The sequence below is a fragment of the Dendrobates tinctorius genome, unplaced genomic scaffold (assembly GCF_039654945.1).
Source record: "Dendrobates tinctorius isolate UK_male_01 unplaced genomic scaffold, ASM3965494v1 ptg000038l, whole genome shotgun sequence".
NCBI classification, from domain to species: Eukaryota; Metazoa; Chordata; class Amphibia; order Anura; family Dendrobatidae; genus Dendrobates; species Dendrobates tinctorius.
Genome location: NW_027361706.1, coordinates 13,927,912 through 13,944,477, shown reverse-complemented (window position 1 = coordinate 13,944,477; position 16,566 = coordinate 13,927,912).

Here is a 16,566-nt window from a genome sequence, read left to right as displayed (position 1 = left end):
GGCTGTGCACAACATGCAGAAAGTAAGCAGAACAATGGCGGATGATACCCACGGTCCGGAGGAGAGGAGACTGTCCTCCAGGCTTTGGGTACCATATCCCTGTAAAAAATAGAATTTAAAAATAAAAAATATTGTTATTCTTACCTTCCGGCGTCCCGCGCAGTCTTCCCACTTCTCTCCACGCTCCGGTCCCAGTAGTCCTTTGCGAAAATGCCCGCGATGGCGTCCGTTCTCGCGGGATCGCGAAGTCTCGCGGTCATTCGCGCGACGTCATCGTGAATTACCGCGAGACATCGCGATCCCGCGAGAACGGACGTCATCGCGGGCATTTTCGCAAAGGATTACTGGGAACGGCTGCGCGGGATGTCGGAGGGTGAGAATAACACCATTTTTTATTTTTTTTTACATTTTATCTTTTACTACTGATGCTGCATAGGCAGCCTCAGTAGTAAAAAGTTGGTCACACTCGTCAAACACTATGTTTGACGAGTGTGACCAACCTGTCAATCAGTTCTCCCAGCGATGCTACAGATCGCTTGGAGAACGCTAGCATTTTGCAAGCTAAATACGCTTGCAAAATGCTAGTTTTTCCACGGGAAAATCGCGGGAATTTAAAATGCGGTTTTCCCGCGGACTGGAATTCCGGAATTCTCGCGGTAATTTCCGCGAGAGTTCCGGTACATGTGCACTTAGCCTAAAGGCTCCATCCCTGTGCTGTATACTTAACCTGTACCACTGGTCTGTATACATGATATCACTCCTCACTCTGCTATATACGGATCATGCTGGGTATAGACATCCTGTGTCTCCAGGTCATTTTCCTGGCTGTACATGTAATCTGGACATGACTTCCAGCTGCTTGATTTCTGTAGCTATTGCTGCCTTTAGTCCTCCCCCTCGTATGTTGCATGATCAGAGTATACCTACCAAGAGTTTATTGTATATTACCTAAGATGGTGGATAGAACAGGCCTGAATGGATTATGTTTTATCATGTGTAAAATAAATAATCGTGGAGTAACTCGGCACATTTGAGTGTGCACTAATAACTCAGCACATGGCGGGCAGTGAGTGGGCACTAATAACTCAGCACATGGCGGGCAGTGAGTGGGCACTAATAACTCAGCACATGGCGGGCAGTGAGTGGGCACTAATAACTCAGCACATGGCGGGCAGTGAGTGGGCACTCCTAGTGTGATGCTGCACATTGCTCTGGAAAACACATCATGGGCCCAGTTTTCAGCCCTGTCTCTCGTCTACTATATGTAGTAGAGTGACTGACTGGGATACAGAACTTGCAGTTTTCTGCTCACACACCTATGGCTGCAGTCAGCTTATATTAGACCTACATATTTCTTACCATTTATGCGCAGCTGGTGATTAGAGTCTGTAACTGCTGTAGAGGAGCAGGCGGCTTCTCATTTATTGTTACAGCATATAACACAGCATTGCCCATCTCTGTCTATTTCTGGACCTTACGATGGGATATTTTCCATTATTAACCTGTTGTATACCTTGGTTGTAAACCTGCATGGTTTTCACCCTCATGTATCCCACATTTTGTGTGGTTGGAGGGGTCCTTGAAGTTGGTTAAATATGGTCTGGGGGATCCATTGGGATATGGTTTCCTCCTTTTGGAATTTAATATGGTTCTGGATCTGGTGAAAGGTGGAGGGGAGTTTCGGCAAGGGTTTGTCGGATCCCCAGGAAATTCAAGTGAACATTGGAACCCTTGTGGTTATGGTGCTTCCGAGCTGGTGGTAACGGCTGGGAGTAATTGTTGGTACATTTTAAGTTCACTTTATGTTTGGTAATCACCGGATTTTGGGAGTTTCAAGGACTCCTACCAGCGTGTTATTATTATTTATGCTTTGATGTTTTATTGTATGTTTATTTTAATAAAGGTGTGAATAATAATTAAAAAAAAAAGAAAAGGGATCGGTGTATAGTATACCCACCAAGTGCTTATTTTATATTACTTAAGATGGCGGATAGCACAGGCCTGAGTGGATTACCTGGAGCCTGGTGGTTGGGGGGGTCCTTGAAGTTGGTTAGAAATTGGTCTGGGGGATCCATTGGGATATCGATTCCTCTTTTTGGAAGTTAATATGGTTCTGGACCTGGTGAAAGGTGGAGGGGAGTTTCGGCAAGAGTTTGTTGGATCCCCTGGAAATTCAAGTGAACATTGGAACCCTTGTGGCTATGGTGCTCCCGAGCTGGTGGGGTAACGGCTGGGAGTAATTGTTGGTACATTTATATGTTTGGTAATCACCAGATTTTGGGAGCTTCAAGGACTCCCCCCAGCATGTTAATGTTATTTGTGCTTTGATGTTTATTTTATGTTTATTTTAATAAGAACATGAATTCAAAATTTAAAAAAAAAAAGTTATTTGTTTTCCTTTTAGTGGGTCCTTGGAAGTTATTTATAAATTGGTCAGTAGGGGTAACCATATTAAGTATGGACCTCTGGGGTGGGGTTCTTGGAGTTGACGCTGAATCAGCGACAAGGAATTGGAAGTTAAAATTCTGGATCTGGCTTTTGGTTACGGCTCTGGACGGGTAACTCTGGACGGGGTGTTACCCGGGAGCTTTTGGTGGTTGGACTTCCCGGAACGGGATGTTTGGTGCCCTCGAACTGGTGGTTTACGGCTGAGGGTAACGTGGATTTTTAAGTTCTTGTGTTTTTGCCAAATATTTAGCCAGAATTTTTGGGGCTCCAAGAACCCTCCCCTCATGTCGTATAAGATTGTGTATTTAATACTTATTGTAAATGTTTATGTTATTTGTTAATAAACTGTCCGCTGACCCCCCAAAGGGTTTGAAAGGGTAACCATTTCAGGTATGGCACCCTGGTTTTGAGGGGTAATCATCTCAGGTATGGCCCCCTGGTGTGGAGGGTAACCATCTCGTGTATGGCCCCCTGGTGTGGAGGGGGTAACCATCTCGGGTATGGCCCCCTGGTATGGAGGGGTGACCATCACGGTATGGCCCCCTGGTCTCCAGAAGCATTTATAAATTTATAGGACCCTGTTAGGGTAAAGTCCCTGGGGTCATGGCAATCATATTTTGCATGCCTACAGAAGAAATTGGCTCCTCTGAGCCTGGAACAGTGGCTAGACGGGAGAAGAGAACAAGGTTGTCGTCTGGACAATGCAGTTATCTAGTGCATGAAACTGAAGAGCAATGTACCTAATCTGTGTGCCCTTCAGTCAGTGGGAGTGACTAAGGGTAAAGTAATCAAGTGCATTAACATGAAGGGCAATATGCCTATTTCCGATGCCCTTGAACTGGTGGGAGCAGCTAAGGGTAGAATCAAGTGCATTAACACAAAGGGCAGTATGCCTACTCCCGGTGCCCTTGAGCCAGTGGGAGCGGCTAAGGGTAAAGTAATCAAGTGCGTTAACACAAAGGGCAATATGCCTATTCCCAATGCCTTTGACCCAGTTGGAGAGGTCAACAGTAAGGCTAAGTGCACACGTTGCAGAAATTTTCTGCTCAAAAACCTGAATCCCCTCCCAGAAACCGCACCTATTTTTCCGCTTGTGTTTTTTGCGCAGTTTTGATGCGTTTTTTTCCCGCAGCGGTTTAAAACCGCATGGAAGAGGCCTAAAACGGGGAAAATCCGCAAAATTAATGAGCATGCTGCGTTTTTTTACCGCGATGCGTTTTTTTCGCGGTAAAAAACGCATCAATGTGCACAAAAAGTGCAAAATGCATAGAAATGACTGTGCAGCTTATTTTTAGCGGTTTTATAGCGGTTTTATAGCGAAAACCGCGGTAAAAACCGCTAAAAAAACGCTGTGTGTGAACACAGCCTAAATGTTATCAAGCGCATAAAAAACAATTAACAATGGCGTGGCAGTTTTATTAATAATGCCTTTGCAGACTTTTTCTGCTTTAGGTTTATTTAAATTACTACTTCCAGATATTCTGAACTTTATTTTATGGTCGGTTATAATGTTGTTATATTGTGTATAGTTTTTAATTACTCCCTATTTATAATATCTTTCTATTGATATGTTCATCACTTTTCGGGTAGTGATAGTAAGTGGGTTTAAGAAATTTTACTGCACAGCTACTGTAAATAATGGTGGTTTCTAGAACTAAAATCTGTGATTTGGTGAATTATTAGAGCTGGCTACAATACGTGCGGTGTAATAGTTTTTTGAGGCATGACAGATGTCATTATACAGGTATTCAGATTGTGGCTACGACCTTAATTATGGTTTACTTTCCACATTCCCCATTATGGGATCCTCATTGCAGGATGTTTAGCAACTGTTATTTTTCTGTAGTTACCGTATTATCAATCATAACTTGGTAGCATGGCATTGATAAAATTAATCTGTCGGAGCTCTGGAATTTTAATTTTATTACTTGTGTGCACAGACTTTCCATAGCATGTAGAAATGGTTGATGGCTTTGTTAGGCATGGTTGATGGGGTCGAGTCCATTTAAGGTGTCAAATGGCCTCTCTGGTGGCGGTTTAGGAGTCAAGTGGAAGTTGCAGGCAAGTTAAGGTGGACTCATTTTAACTAATAGAGGATGTAACACCTCCTGGTGGTGAACAGGCTCGGCTTTGGTGGCCAGCCTCAAGGACGTTGTAATGGTAACGTCAATCAGGGGCGGGCACAGTGGTTAAGCACAGGAGTGAGGATAATAGGGTCATCGGTGCCCTGAAAGTTTACTGGCTCTGCTTGAATGGCAAGCCAGTGTGTGCTGCCCCTTTATGGCTGTCTGTCCTGGTTCTGTATGTAACACAGCTGGGGATATCACAGTACTTGTGAATCCCAATGTACTAGCACTTCACCTGACTCCTACTGTGATTGTTTTAAAACTGTGATTTAAATAAAGCTGTGGCCATTTTGACAACCAAAATAATCTGCTGTGTATTTATTCTAGTGCCTAGGTTTACTGTAGTTATGGTGGTTTTAAGATGGAGTGGGGGTCCGTCCCATATCCATAAGTCAAGAAACCACTGGAGCCATAGGCGGAGGAGGACATGACTTGGGGATGGGTGGACCTTTACTCCTGCAGCTTTTATTTGGTATAGTGGTATAGATTTTTAAGCACGAGGGATGTTGCTTTAAGAGTAAGAAGCACAGTATGTCTGTGCCTGGGGGGTTACTGTGAGGAGGGTGGGGATTATATAGAGCAGGAAATCTGTGTCTCTCCCTCTTTCTTGGACAGGATGAACAGGAGGAAGCATTTCCCTCCCACCCGCCCTGTTTATAATCATTGTCCTAAAACGTTTTAATTATTGCTTGTATGATGAATGCTTTATTGTATTTTTGAACTTACCATTGTATATTTTGTTCCAGGTTCAATTTTATCATGGTTATAAAGAGTTAACAGCATTAACCTTCTAAGCCCAAGGGAAGGGCCATCCTTCAGCCATGGTTCCCTAGAGGTTTCCTCCACAGGGGGTTTTTCCTCTCCTGTAGGATGACTCTTTGTGAGTCGGAGGTTTGCCAAGTTAGTCCCCTTAATGCTTTTTCAGGGACTTCTAGTTTATAAGTTTACTAAAGTGATTTATTTAAAAAAAAAAAGAAAATGGTGTCAAATGTGAATTTATAACCCGTCACAGCTTTGCCGTTTAGGAGTCAGGTGGAAGTTGCAGGCAAGTTAAGGTGGACTCATTTTAACTAATAGAGGATGTAAAACCTCCTGGTGGTGAACAGGCTCGGCTTTGGTGGCCAGCCTCAAGGACGTTGTAATGGTAACGTCAATCGGGGCGGGCACAGTGGTTAAGCACAGGAGTGAGGATAATAGGGTCATTGGTGCCCTGAAAAGTTTACTGGCTCTGCTTGAATGGCAAGCCAGTGCGTGCCACCCCCTTTATGGCTGTCCTGGTTCTGTATGTCAGACAGCTGGGGATATCACAGTACTTGTGAATCCCAATGTACTAGCACTTCACCTGACTCCTACTGTGATTGTTTTAATCCTGTGATTTAAATAAAGCTGTGGCCATTTTGACAACCAACATAATGTGTTGTGTATTTATTCTAGTGCCTAGGTTTACTCTAGTTATAGTGGTTTTAAGATGGAGTGGGGTTCCGTCCCATATCCATAAGTCATGATGGTCACAATAGTGGACCGGAACCCCCTTATTTGCATACGTACTGTGCTGTGCTCTGCACAATGTATCACATCAGAATCCAGTAGAGGATTCTTGAAGATGGAGGAGACATAGTGGAAGGAAACACGGGAACGTAGATCTACGGCTCAGATTGATGCTACCTTTACAGTGGGCTCATGCGCTTACCGTGGTCGCTTAACCCCTTCCCGACCTGTGACACAGCGTATGCGTCATGAAAGTCGGTGCCAATCCGACCTATGACGCATACCCTGTGTCATGAATTCAAAGCCCCCCTACGGGTCGGGTGACCGGGGTCAATGAAAGGTCACATGACCCGCAGATACAGGGGGCTTTGTAATTCACCACAGGGGGCGTCGCTTCGCCCCCACATGGCTACGATAGCTCTGATTGGCTGTTAAAAGTGAAACAGCCAATCAGAGCGATAGTGATATTTCATCAATGAAAATTGATGAAATATTACAATCCAGCCATGGCCGATGCTGCAGTAGCATCGGACATGGCTGGAGACACCGATTCCACCCCCCCCACCGGCGATCACCCCCCCACCACTGAATGACAGCGGCTATCTGCCGCCGCTGTCATCATCTGCCCCCCCTCCCATTCCCTCCGCTCCCCGCCAGCTTCTGATCCCCCCCTCACCCATTCTCACCGCCCCCGGCACCTTCTAAGTCCCCCTGTCGCTCCCGGTGTCCGGCGGGTCCGGTTCATGGGCGCCGCCATCTTGAAAATGGTGGGTGCATGCGCAGTGTGCCCGCCCGAATCTACCGGCTACAGATTCCATTATTTCATTTTGATCACTCTCACAGTGATCAAAATGAAATAAAAAGTAAATGAACCCCCCGATTATCACCCCCATAGGTAGGCATAACTAATAAAATAAAGAAAATATTTTTATTTTTCCATTAGGGTTAGGGTTAGGGTTGCAAAGAGGGTTAGGGTTAGGGTTGGAAAGAGGGTTAGGGTTGGAAAGAGGGCTAGGGTTGGAATTAGGGTTAGGGTTGGAAAGAGGGTTAGGGTTGGAAAGAGGGTTAGGGTTGGAATTAGGGTTAGGGTTGGAATTAGGGTTAGAATTAGGGTTAGGGTTGGAATTAGGGTTAGGGTTAGAATTAGGGTTAGGCTTGTGGTTAGTGTTATGGTTAGTGTTGGGGTTAGGGGTGTGTTGGGGTTATGGTTAGGGTTGGGATTAGGGTTAGGGATGTGTTGGGGTTAGGGTTGTGGTTAGGGGTGTGTTGGGGTTAGAGTTGGAGTTAGAATTGAGGGGTTTCCACTGTTTAGGCACATCAGGGGGTCTCCAAGCGTGATATGGTGCAACCATTGATTCCAGCCAATTTTGTGTTCAAAAAGTCAAACGGTGCTCCCTCCCTTCCAAGCCCCGACATGTGCCCAAACAGTGGTTTACCCCCACATATGGGGTATCAGCGTACTCAGGAAAAATTGCACAACAACTTTTGGGGACTAATTTCTCCTGTTACCCTTGGGAAAATAAAAAATTGGGTCTAAAAAATTATTTTTGTAGAAAAAAAATGTTTTTTTCATTTTCACGTCTCTGCATTATAAACTTCTGTGAAGCACTTGGGGGTTGAAAGTGCTCACCATACATCTACATAAGTTCCTTGGAAGGTCTAGTTTCCAAAATGGGGTCACTTGTGGGGGGTTTCCACTGTTTAGGCACATCAGGGGCTCTGCAAACGTAATGACGACCGCAGACTATTCCATCAAAGTCTGCATTTCAAAACGTCACTACTTCCATTCCGAGCCCTGACGTGTGCCCAAACAATGGTTCCCCCACACATATGGGGTATCAGCGTACTCAGGACAAACTGGACAACAACTTTTGGGGTCCAATTTCTCCTGTTACCCTTGTGAAAATAAAAAATTGCGAGCTAAAAATTCATTTTTTGAGGAAAAAAAAAGATTTTTTATTTTCATGGCTCTGCGTTACAATCTTCTGTGAAGCACTTCGGGGTTCAAGGTGCTCACCACACATCTAGGCAAGTTCCTTATGGGGTCTAGTTTCCAAAATGGGGTCACTTGTGGGGGGTTTCCACAGTTTAGGTACATCAAGGGCTCTGCAAATGTAACATGATGCCGCAGACCATTCCATCAAAGTCTGCATACCAAAACATCACTACTTCCCTTCCGAGCCCTGACGTGTGCCCATACAGTGGTCATCCCCCAAATATGGGGTATCAGCGTACTCAGGACAAACTGGACAACAACTTTTGGGGTCCAATTTATCCTGTTACCCTTGTGAAAAAAAAATTGCGGGCTAAAAATCATTTTTTTGAGGGAAAAAAATGATTTTTTTTATTTTCACGGCTCTGCGTTATAAACTTCTGTGAAGCACTTGGGGGTTCAAGGTGCTCACCACACATCTAGATCAGTTCCTTGGGGGGTCTAGTTTCCAAAATCGGGTCACTTGTGGGGGGTTTCTACTGTTTAGGCACACAGGGGCTCAGCAAATGTAACATGACGCCCGCAGACCATTCCATCAAAGTCAGCATTTCAAAATGTCACTACTTCCCTGCTGAGCCCCAACGTGTGCCCAAACAGTGGTTCCCCCCCACATATGGGGTACCAGCGTACTCAGGACAAACTGGACAACAACTTTTGGGGTCCAATTTATCCTGGTACCCTTGTGAAAATAAAAAATTGCCGACTAAAAAAATTTTTTTTAGGAAAAAAAAAGATTTTTTATTTTCACTGCTCTGCATTATAAACTTCTGTGAATCACCTGGGGGTTCAAAGTGCTCACTATGCATCTAGATAAGTTCCTTAGGGGGTCTAGTTTCCAAAATGGGGTCATTTGTGGGGGAGCTCCAAAGTTTAGGCACACAGGGGATCTCCAAACACGACATGGTGTCCGCTAACGATTGGAGCTAATTTTCATTTCAAAATGTCAAATGGCGCTCATTCCCTTCTGCGCCCTGCCGTGCACCCAAACAGTGCCCCCCCCCACATATGGGGTATCAGCGTACTCAGGACAATCTGGACAACAACTTTTGTTGTCCAATTTCTCCTGTTACCCTTGTGAAAATAAAAAATAGCGTGCTGAAAAATCATTTTTGAGGAAAAAAAATGATTTTTTATTTTCACTGCTCTATGTTATAAACTTTTGTGAGGCACTTGGAGGTTCAAAGTGCTCACTACACATCTAGATAAGTTCCTTCCCTTCCGGGCCCTGCCGTGCACCCAAACAGTGGTTTATGACCACATATGAGGTATTGGTGTGCTCAGGAGAAATTGCCCAACAAATTTTAGGATCCATTTTATCCTGTTGCCCATGTGAAAATGAAAAAACTGAGGCTAAAAGATAATTTTTGTGAAAAAAAAGTACTTTTTTTTTTTACGGATCAATTTGAGAAGCACCTGGGGGTTCAAAGTGATCACTATGCATCTAGATAAGTTCCTTGGGGGGTCTAGTTTCCAAAATGGGGTCACTTGTTGGGGAGCTCCAGTGTTTAGGCACACAGGTACTCTCCAAACGCGACATGGCAAGCGCTAAATATTCCAGCATATTTTCCATTCAAAAAGTCAAATGGCGCTCCTTCCCTTCTGAGCCCTGCCGTGCGCCCAAACAGTGGTTTATGACCACATAAGAGGTATCGGTGTACTCAGGAGAAATTGCCCAACAAATTTTAGGATCCATTTTATCCTGTTGCCCATGTGAAAATGAAAAAACTGAGGCTAAAAGATAATTTTTGTGAAAAAAAGTACTTTTTTTTTTTACGGATCAATTTGAGAAGCACCTGGGGGTTCAAAGTGATCACTATGCATCTAGATAAGTTCCTTGGGGGGTCTAGTTTCCAAAATGGGGTCACTTGTTGGGGAGCTCCAGTGTTTAGGCACACAGGTACTCTCCAAACGCGACATGGCAAGCGCTAAATATTCCAGCATATTTTCCATTCAAAAAGTCAAATGGCACTCCTTCCCTTCTGAGCCCTGCCGTGCGCCCAAACAGTGGTTTATGACCACATAAGAGGTATCGGTGTACTCAGGGGAAATTGCCCAACAAATTTTAGGATCCATTTTATCCTGTTGTCCATGTGAAAATGAAAAAATTGATGCTGAAAGAAAATTTGTCCATTTTTTTCCTTCCACATTGCTTTAGCTGATGTGAAACACCTGAAGGGTTAATAATCTTCTTGAATGTAGTTTTGAGTAGCTTGAGGCGTGCAGTTTTTAGAATGGTGTCACTTTTGGGTATTTTCTGCCATATAGACCCCTCAAAATGACTTCAAATGTGAGGTGGTCCCTAAAAAAAATGGTTTTGTAAATTTTGTTGTAAAAATGAGAAATCAATGGTCAACTTTTAACCCTTATAACTTCCTAACAAAAAAATATTTTGCTACCAAAATTGTGCTGATGTAAAGTAGACATGTGGGAAATGTTATTTAGTAACTATTTTGTGTCACATAACTCTCTAGTTTAACAGAATAAAAATTCGAAATTTGAAAATTGCGAAATTTTCGCCAAATTTCTGATTTTTTCACAAATAAACGCAAAAATTATCGACCTAAATTTACCACTAACATGAAGCCCAATACAGTATGTCACGAAAAAACAATCTCAGAATCGCTAGGATGCGTTGAAGCGTTCCAGAGTTATTACCTCATAAAGGGACACTGGTCAGAATTGCAAAAAATGGCCAGGTCATTAAGGTCAAAATAGGCTGGGTCATGAAGGGGTTAATGGATGCCTGAACTTTGTTTCCATGCAGTTTGACTGTCTCCCTTGTCTCTGATGCTCCCTCTAAAACCATGTTTTATGGATGTGATGTGTGCTTAGTGGGGTCTTGGCTGCATTTCCTCTAGACTATAATATGCGAATACTTTACTTGGAGTGTGGCAATGGGATCCCAGTCAACAGCCCAACAGATCAAACATTTATGACGATTTATGACATTTAAAGGGAACCTATCACCTCGTTTTGCTGCTATAAGATGCGGCCACTGCCTTTCGGGGCTTATCTATAGCATTCTGACAAATGAACAAAATGGTCGTTCGTCTGGTGAAATGATTATTAAACTCAATTCAAAGAAAGCCCAGATGAACGGCACCAAGGCTCTAATCCACCAGCAACAAGTCGAGGATCAATCACAGGCACACAGTGTATAAAAACCCGTTGAAGCGTCTGTGTACGCGAAACGGCTGTCGTCCGTCTTTTTTCCCTGCATGCCTCATGTTATCTGCCCGTCCTTTATTGTGTGACCTTTAATGGTTGAATAAAGAAACACTGCACTGCAAATCTGGGTGAGTGCCGCATCTTTTTCAGAAATGATTATTAAACTGCTCTTAAAATCCATCTTTCTCGGCAGCCCATCATCAGAACATGTGCTGCCGAATACAAAGACGGTCTGTTCTCACAAAACAATCCTTCGGAAGCACAGTTGCTTGTATATAGAGGCTATCAAACAGCAGATCGGTGTATATAAAGCTGATTGGCAATAGGCGTTCAGTGTTAACCCACCCAGTGGTCCCGTACTTGGCTGATTTCTTCCAGGGGAGCCATTACTTAGCCCACATTATAGAGACCTGGCCTTGTAACTTGCGCTTTGCCTCTCCTAGGTCTTTTACACCAGTCTGCTCTCTCTATGTTACATCGTCTACTTCACAAAGTTTCTTGGTTCTCGGGAGGCAGAGAAGAAATCTTTTCCTCTTCACAGCATGATGGAATTTTTACCTCGACGCTCCGTATCTCAGGTAATATGGTGCTTGGCGCATCCTTTAGTTGTCATTTCCATAATTATTCATTTTAATTTCTTTAAATGACCAGACTCCTTTACTAGGGGGGGTCGGGGAAGGCTGTCTTGGTGGTTTTAGAATTTAGCCGTCCGCAATGTTCACACTTTAGGGTTTCGAGATGCAATTTTGAAACCAAAACTGGATTAAAAAATAGGATCATCTCAATTATCATTTTACATCTCATCTATTTATCATCATCTCCTGGCTTTGGCTTCAGAAACTGTGTCAAGAAAACCTGAATGTGGAAACTCGTCCATGGCAGCTGTTGTATGGACAGTCAGTCACTTAATTGCTGCTTAGGTCTCCTTTGGACAGGCGTATTTTTGGTTCAGGTGCGCTAAGGACCACACAAGGACTGTACATGAACCGTTAGCCTGTATGCTGGGAAATATCGATTCAAGCTTTATTCTGGTTATTTTATATACAGTCATATGTTAAGGTTTGGGCACCCCTATTAATGTTAACCTTTTTTCTTTATAACAATTTTGTTTTTTGCAACAGCTATTTCAGTTTCATATATCTAATGACTGATGGAATCAGTTATATTTCTGGATTCAAATTAGGTTTATTGTACTAACAGAAAATGTGCAATCTGCATTTAAATAAAATTTGACCGATGCAAAAGTATGGGCACCTCAACATTAAAGTGACATTAATATTTCGTAGATCCTCCTTTTGCAAAAATAACAGCCTCTAGTCGCTTCCTGTAGCTATTAATGAGTTCCTGGATACTGGATGAACGTATTTGTGACCATTCCTGTTTACAAAACAATTCCAGTTCAGTTAAGTTTGATGGTCACCGAGCATGGACAGCCCGCTTCAAATCATCCCACAGATGTTCAATGATATTCATGTCTGGGGACTGGGATGGCCATTCCAAAACATTGTAATTGTTCCTCTGCATGAATGCCTGAGTAGATTTGGAGCGGTGTTTTGGATCATTGTCTTGCTGAAATATCCATCCCCTGCGTAACTTCAACTTCGTCACTGATTCTTGCACATTATTGTCAAGAATCTGCTGATACTGAGTTGAATCCATGCGACCCTCAACTTTAACAAGATTCCACAAAGCCCCAAAGCATGATGGAACCTCCACCAAATTTTACGGTGGGTAGCAAGTATTTTTCTTGGAATGCTGTGTTTTTTAGTCTCCATGCATAACACCTTTTTGTATGACCAAACAACTCAATCTTTGTTTCATCAGTCCACAGGACCTTCTTCCAAAATGTAACTGGCTTGTCCAAATGTGCTTTTGCATACCTCAGGCGACTCTGTTTGTGGCGTGCTTGCAGAAACGGCTTCTTTCGCATCACTCTCCCATACAGCTTCTCCTTGTGCAAAATGCTCTGTATTGTTGACCGATGCACAATGACACCATCTGCAGCAAGATGATGCTGCAGGTCTTTGGAGGTGGTCTGTGGATTGTCCTTGACTGTTCTCACCATTCTTCTTCTCTGCCTTTCTGATATTTTTCTTCGCCTGCCACTTCTGGGCTTAACAAGAACTGTACCTGTGTTCTTCCATTTCCTTACTATGTTCCTCACAGTGGAAACTGACAGGTTAAATCTCTGAGACAACTTTTTGTATCCTTCCCCTGAAAAGCTATGTTAAATAATCTTTGTTTTCAGATCATTTGAGAGTTGTTTTGAGGAGCCCATGATGCCACTCTTCATAGGAGAATCAAATAGGAGAACTACTTGCAAGTGGCCACCTTAAATATCTTTTCTCATGATTTGATACACCTGGCTATGAAGTTCAAAGCTCAATGAGGTTACAAAACCAATTTAGTGCTTCAGGAAGTCAGTAAAAAGTAGTTAGGAGTGTTCAAATCAAGAAAGTGATAAGGGTGCCCATACTTTGGCACCGGTCAAATTTTGTTTAAATGCAGATTGCACATTTTCTGTTAGTACAATAAACCTCATTTGAATCCAGAAATATAACTGAGTCCATCAGTTATTAGATATATGAAACTGAAATAGCTGTTGCAAAAAACAACATTGTTATAAAGAAAAAAGGTTAACATTAATAGGGGTGCCCAAACTTTAACATATGCCTGTAATAACGGGCAGCTGCTGCAATCAACCTCCATGTTGATGGGTACACGGAGCTGCACGTGAAGCCAATCGTGGCCAAAATTGCTGGTGTAAGTGGCCCAAAAATTACATGAGATGTCTGAACCCGGCCTTGGACCTCATTCACATGCTGGTGTTTTAGTCTGAATGCACCGATCAACAGAACGGGGAACTTGTAGCCTCATTCCAAAATGGAGCAGCAGGTCAGATGTAAAGCTCGGCAGCCTCATTGGGAAAGATTGGAGCCGTCAAGCCACACACTGCTGCCCCATTATAATGGAGATAAAAGTGCCCCTTTCTGCTGATCGGTGCTGATTCCAGTGGTCAGACTCCTGCTGATCAAGTTACCTGCTATTTTTCAAATAAGTAATAACCTGTTTTCAACAGAATGCCCCTTTAACTTCTTGTTTGCTTTGAGCCTTAACTAATATTACCCCCTTTCAGTAGCTTGCTGTGCTATTCTTTTTCCGTAACTCCCAATAATGTCTATGAGGATTTTTGGAAATGGCCTCTCACTTCCATGCTCGGCTTGGTTTCCGGAGTCCCACCTTCTGTGACCAGCACTTGGATGTCGGTTTATAATCATGAGGCCTATAGGAAATTATGGAGGAAGAAAATTAGCCACAAAAGCAATAAAGCACAATGTGTTTATGATGCTTTTTTTGTTGTGCTGTGTTTTTTCAAGAGCACTGTTTTTTTTACCTTTTAGTTCCATTAAGAAAATGCATATGGAACGCATCACATTGTTTCAACATGGCTTTATAGCTCAATTTTACCTTTATGTGCTAATATTGTCAGAGGAGCCTGCAAGCGGTAACACGTTTTCACTGTGCTGTTTAGAATGGTGCATGATCAGCAGTGCCTTTTCATTATTATTGGACGATAAGGGGTGTAATGGCAATTCTCAGCTCTGCTGTACTGCAGGAAGCCTAGATAAGGCAGAATAACATGGTCGCCTGCAGTAATCGGAGCTGATTTTCTGATTGTATCTCTAACAGGACTTTTTGGATTGGAAGCAGGCCTGGCTAGCCTGGAGCTTCTTCAAGCAGTCGTTTCTGAAACAAATTCTTACAGAAGGTTAGTTTGTAGCCATCACATTAGTAAATTATGAGTTGACGAGAGTATTTTTTCCTGTTTATCATTCTGTGAGGTTTTGTTAAGAGGAGGAAAAGCAAAAATGACGCTGTTAGCCATTCTCTAACGTTGTATGGACTTCTTCACGTTTTCAGTATCTAAGAACTTTAAGAAAAGGGAAACAATTCTAAGGTTTAACCTATAGCTGTTAGATTTTAATATATTATAATATTTGTTTTGTTTTTTTTAGGTGAGCGCTATGTGATGACTTTTCTCAGTGTCCTGTCATTTGGAGATCAGGGTAAGTCGCAAACTTTCTTACACCACTGTTTTCTGTGTACTTTATTGCACATCTTTTTCGAATGGAGATATATATATTGTAGTGAGAAATAATAGCTTTGCCAGTCTTTCTGAGACGCATTTAGGCAATCGTGGTCGGCCTGTATAAAGAGGCTATTAAACGATCACCGCTGACTATCTTTTAAGAGGTTGTCCACTACTTTTTCCATTGATGACCTATCCTTAGGATAGATTATCCGGATCACAGCCGGGGCGTCAAAACAGTCCGTATCCGAGACCGGTTGCCGAGGGCGACTGCACCACCATATCATGCTGTGGGGTGCCAGGTGTCCGCTGCTCTTGGCTCTGTGTTACCTCACACAAGCCGGCTGTTGCAGAGCCACCTGCTCTGCCGCTTGCAAAAAAAACCTGACATACCCAACAGTTTGTTACAGGGTTTTTAAATGGAATCTATGGCCATGGGCCACTTGTAAAATCTGCCCCACTACCATCCTGTAGTTCGCTCCAAAAATAAAAGCCCTTAACAGGTTTTCCGAAACATTGCCTTGGTCAAATAACTTGACCAGGTCCACACCTTTATTTTGCACTGCAGCCACAGCTACACCTGTGACTGCAAAGCTCTCCAGTGGGTTTAATACTCTTCTATGTGCATAATGGGAGACACATAGCGACCCTCACATATAATACCTGTCAGTGTTTCACACTTGGTCTCATCAGTCCACAAGACGCTTCCCTAAAAGCATTTTGGCTTACTAACGTATATTTTGACAAGCTGCAGTCTTGTCTAGCTTTTTTATGTCTAAGATGCATTGATGTCTTGTGACTTTTATCTTTTCCCAGGCGTGTACGACATAGTGAATAACTCGGGATCTCTGGTGGCGCGGTTCGTCTTGTTACCTATAGAGGAAAGCTTCTATGTTTATTTCTCTAAGGTGTTAGAAAGAGGAAAAACTGTCAAAAATCAATGGAAGGTAAGTGAAATTGTCTAAAATAATGCTGAAAAGTCGCCTTGTGCTGGTAAAACATCCATTTATCCTCTTCTATCATGGCAAAAGGAGGAGATGGCTGCCGCATCTGAAGTATTGAGTCTCTCCAGAAACTGGTGACGTTCACTGGTCTGGTTATCATTACCTTTGGATATGCCTACTCACAGCTGGCATTGGATATTTATGGTGGATCCCTGCTTAGTGGTGGCTCTGGTAAGGATGGCGAGTGGTCATGTGTCATAAAACTTTTGTGGCGGTATACGGAGGTAGAAAATAGGAACACTGTCCCTT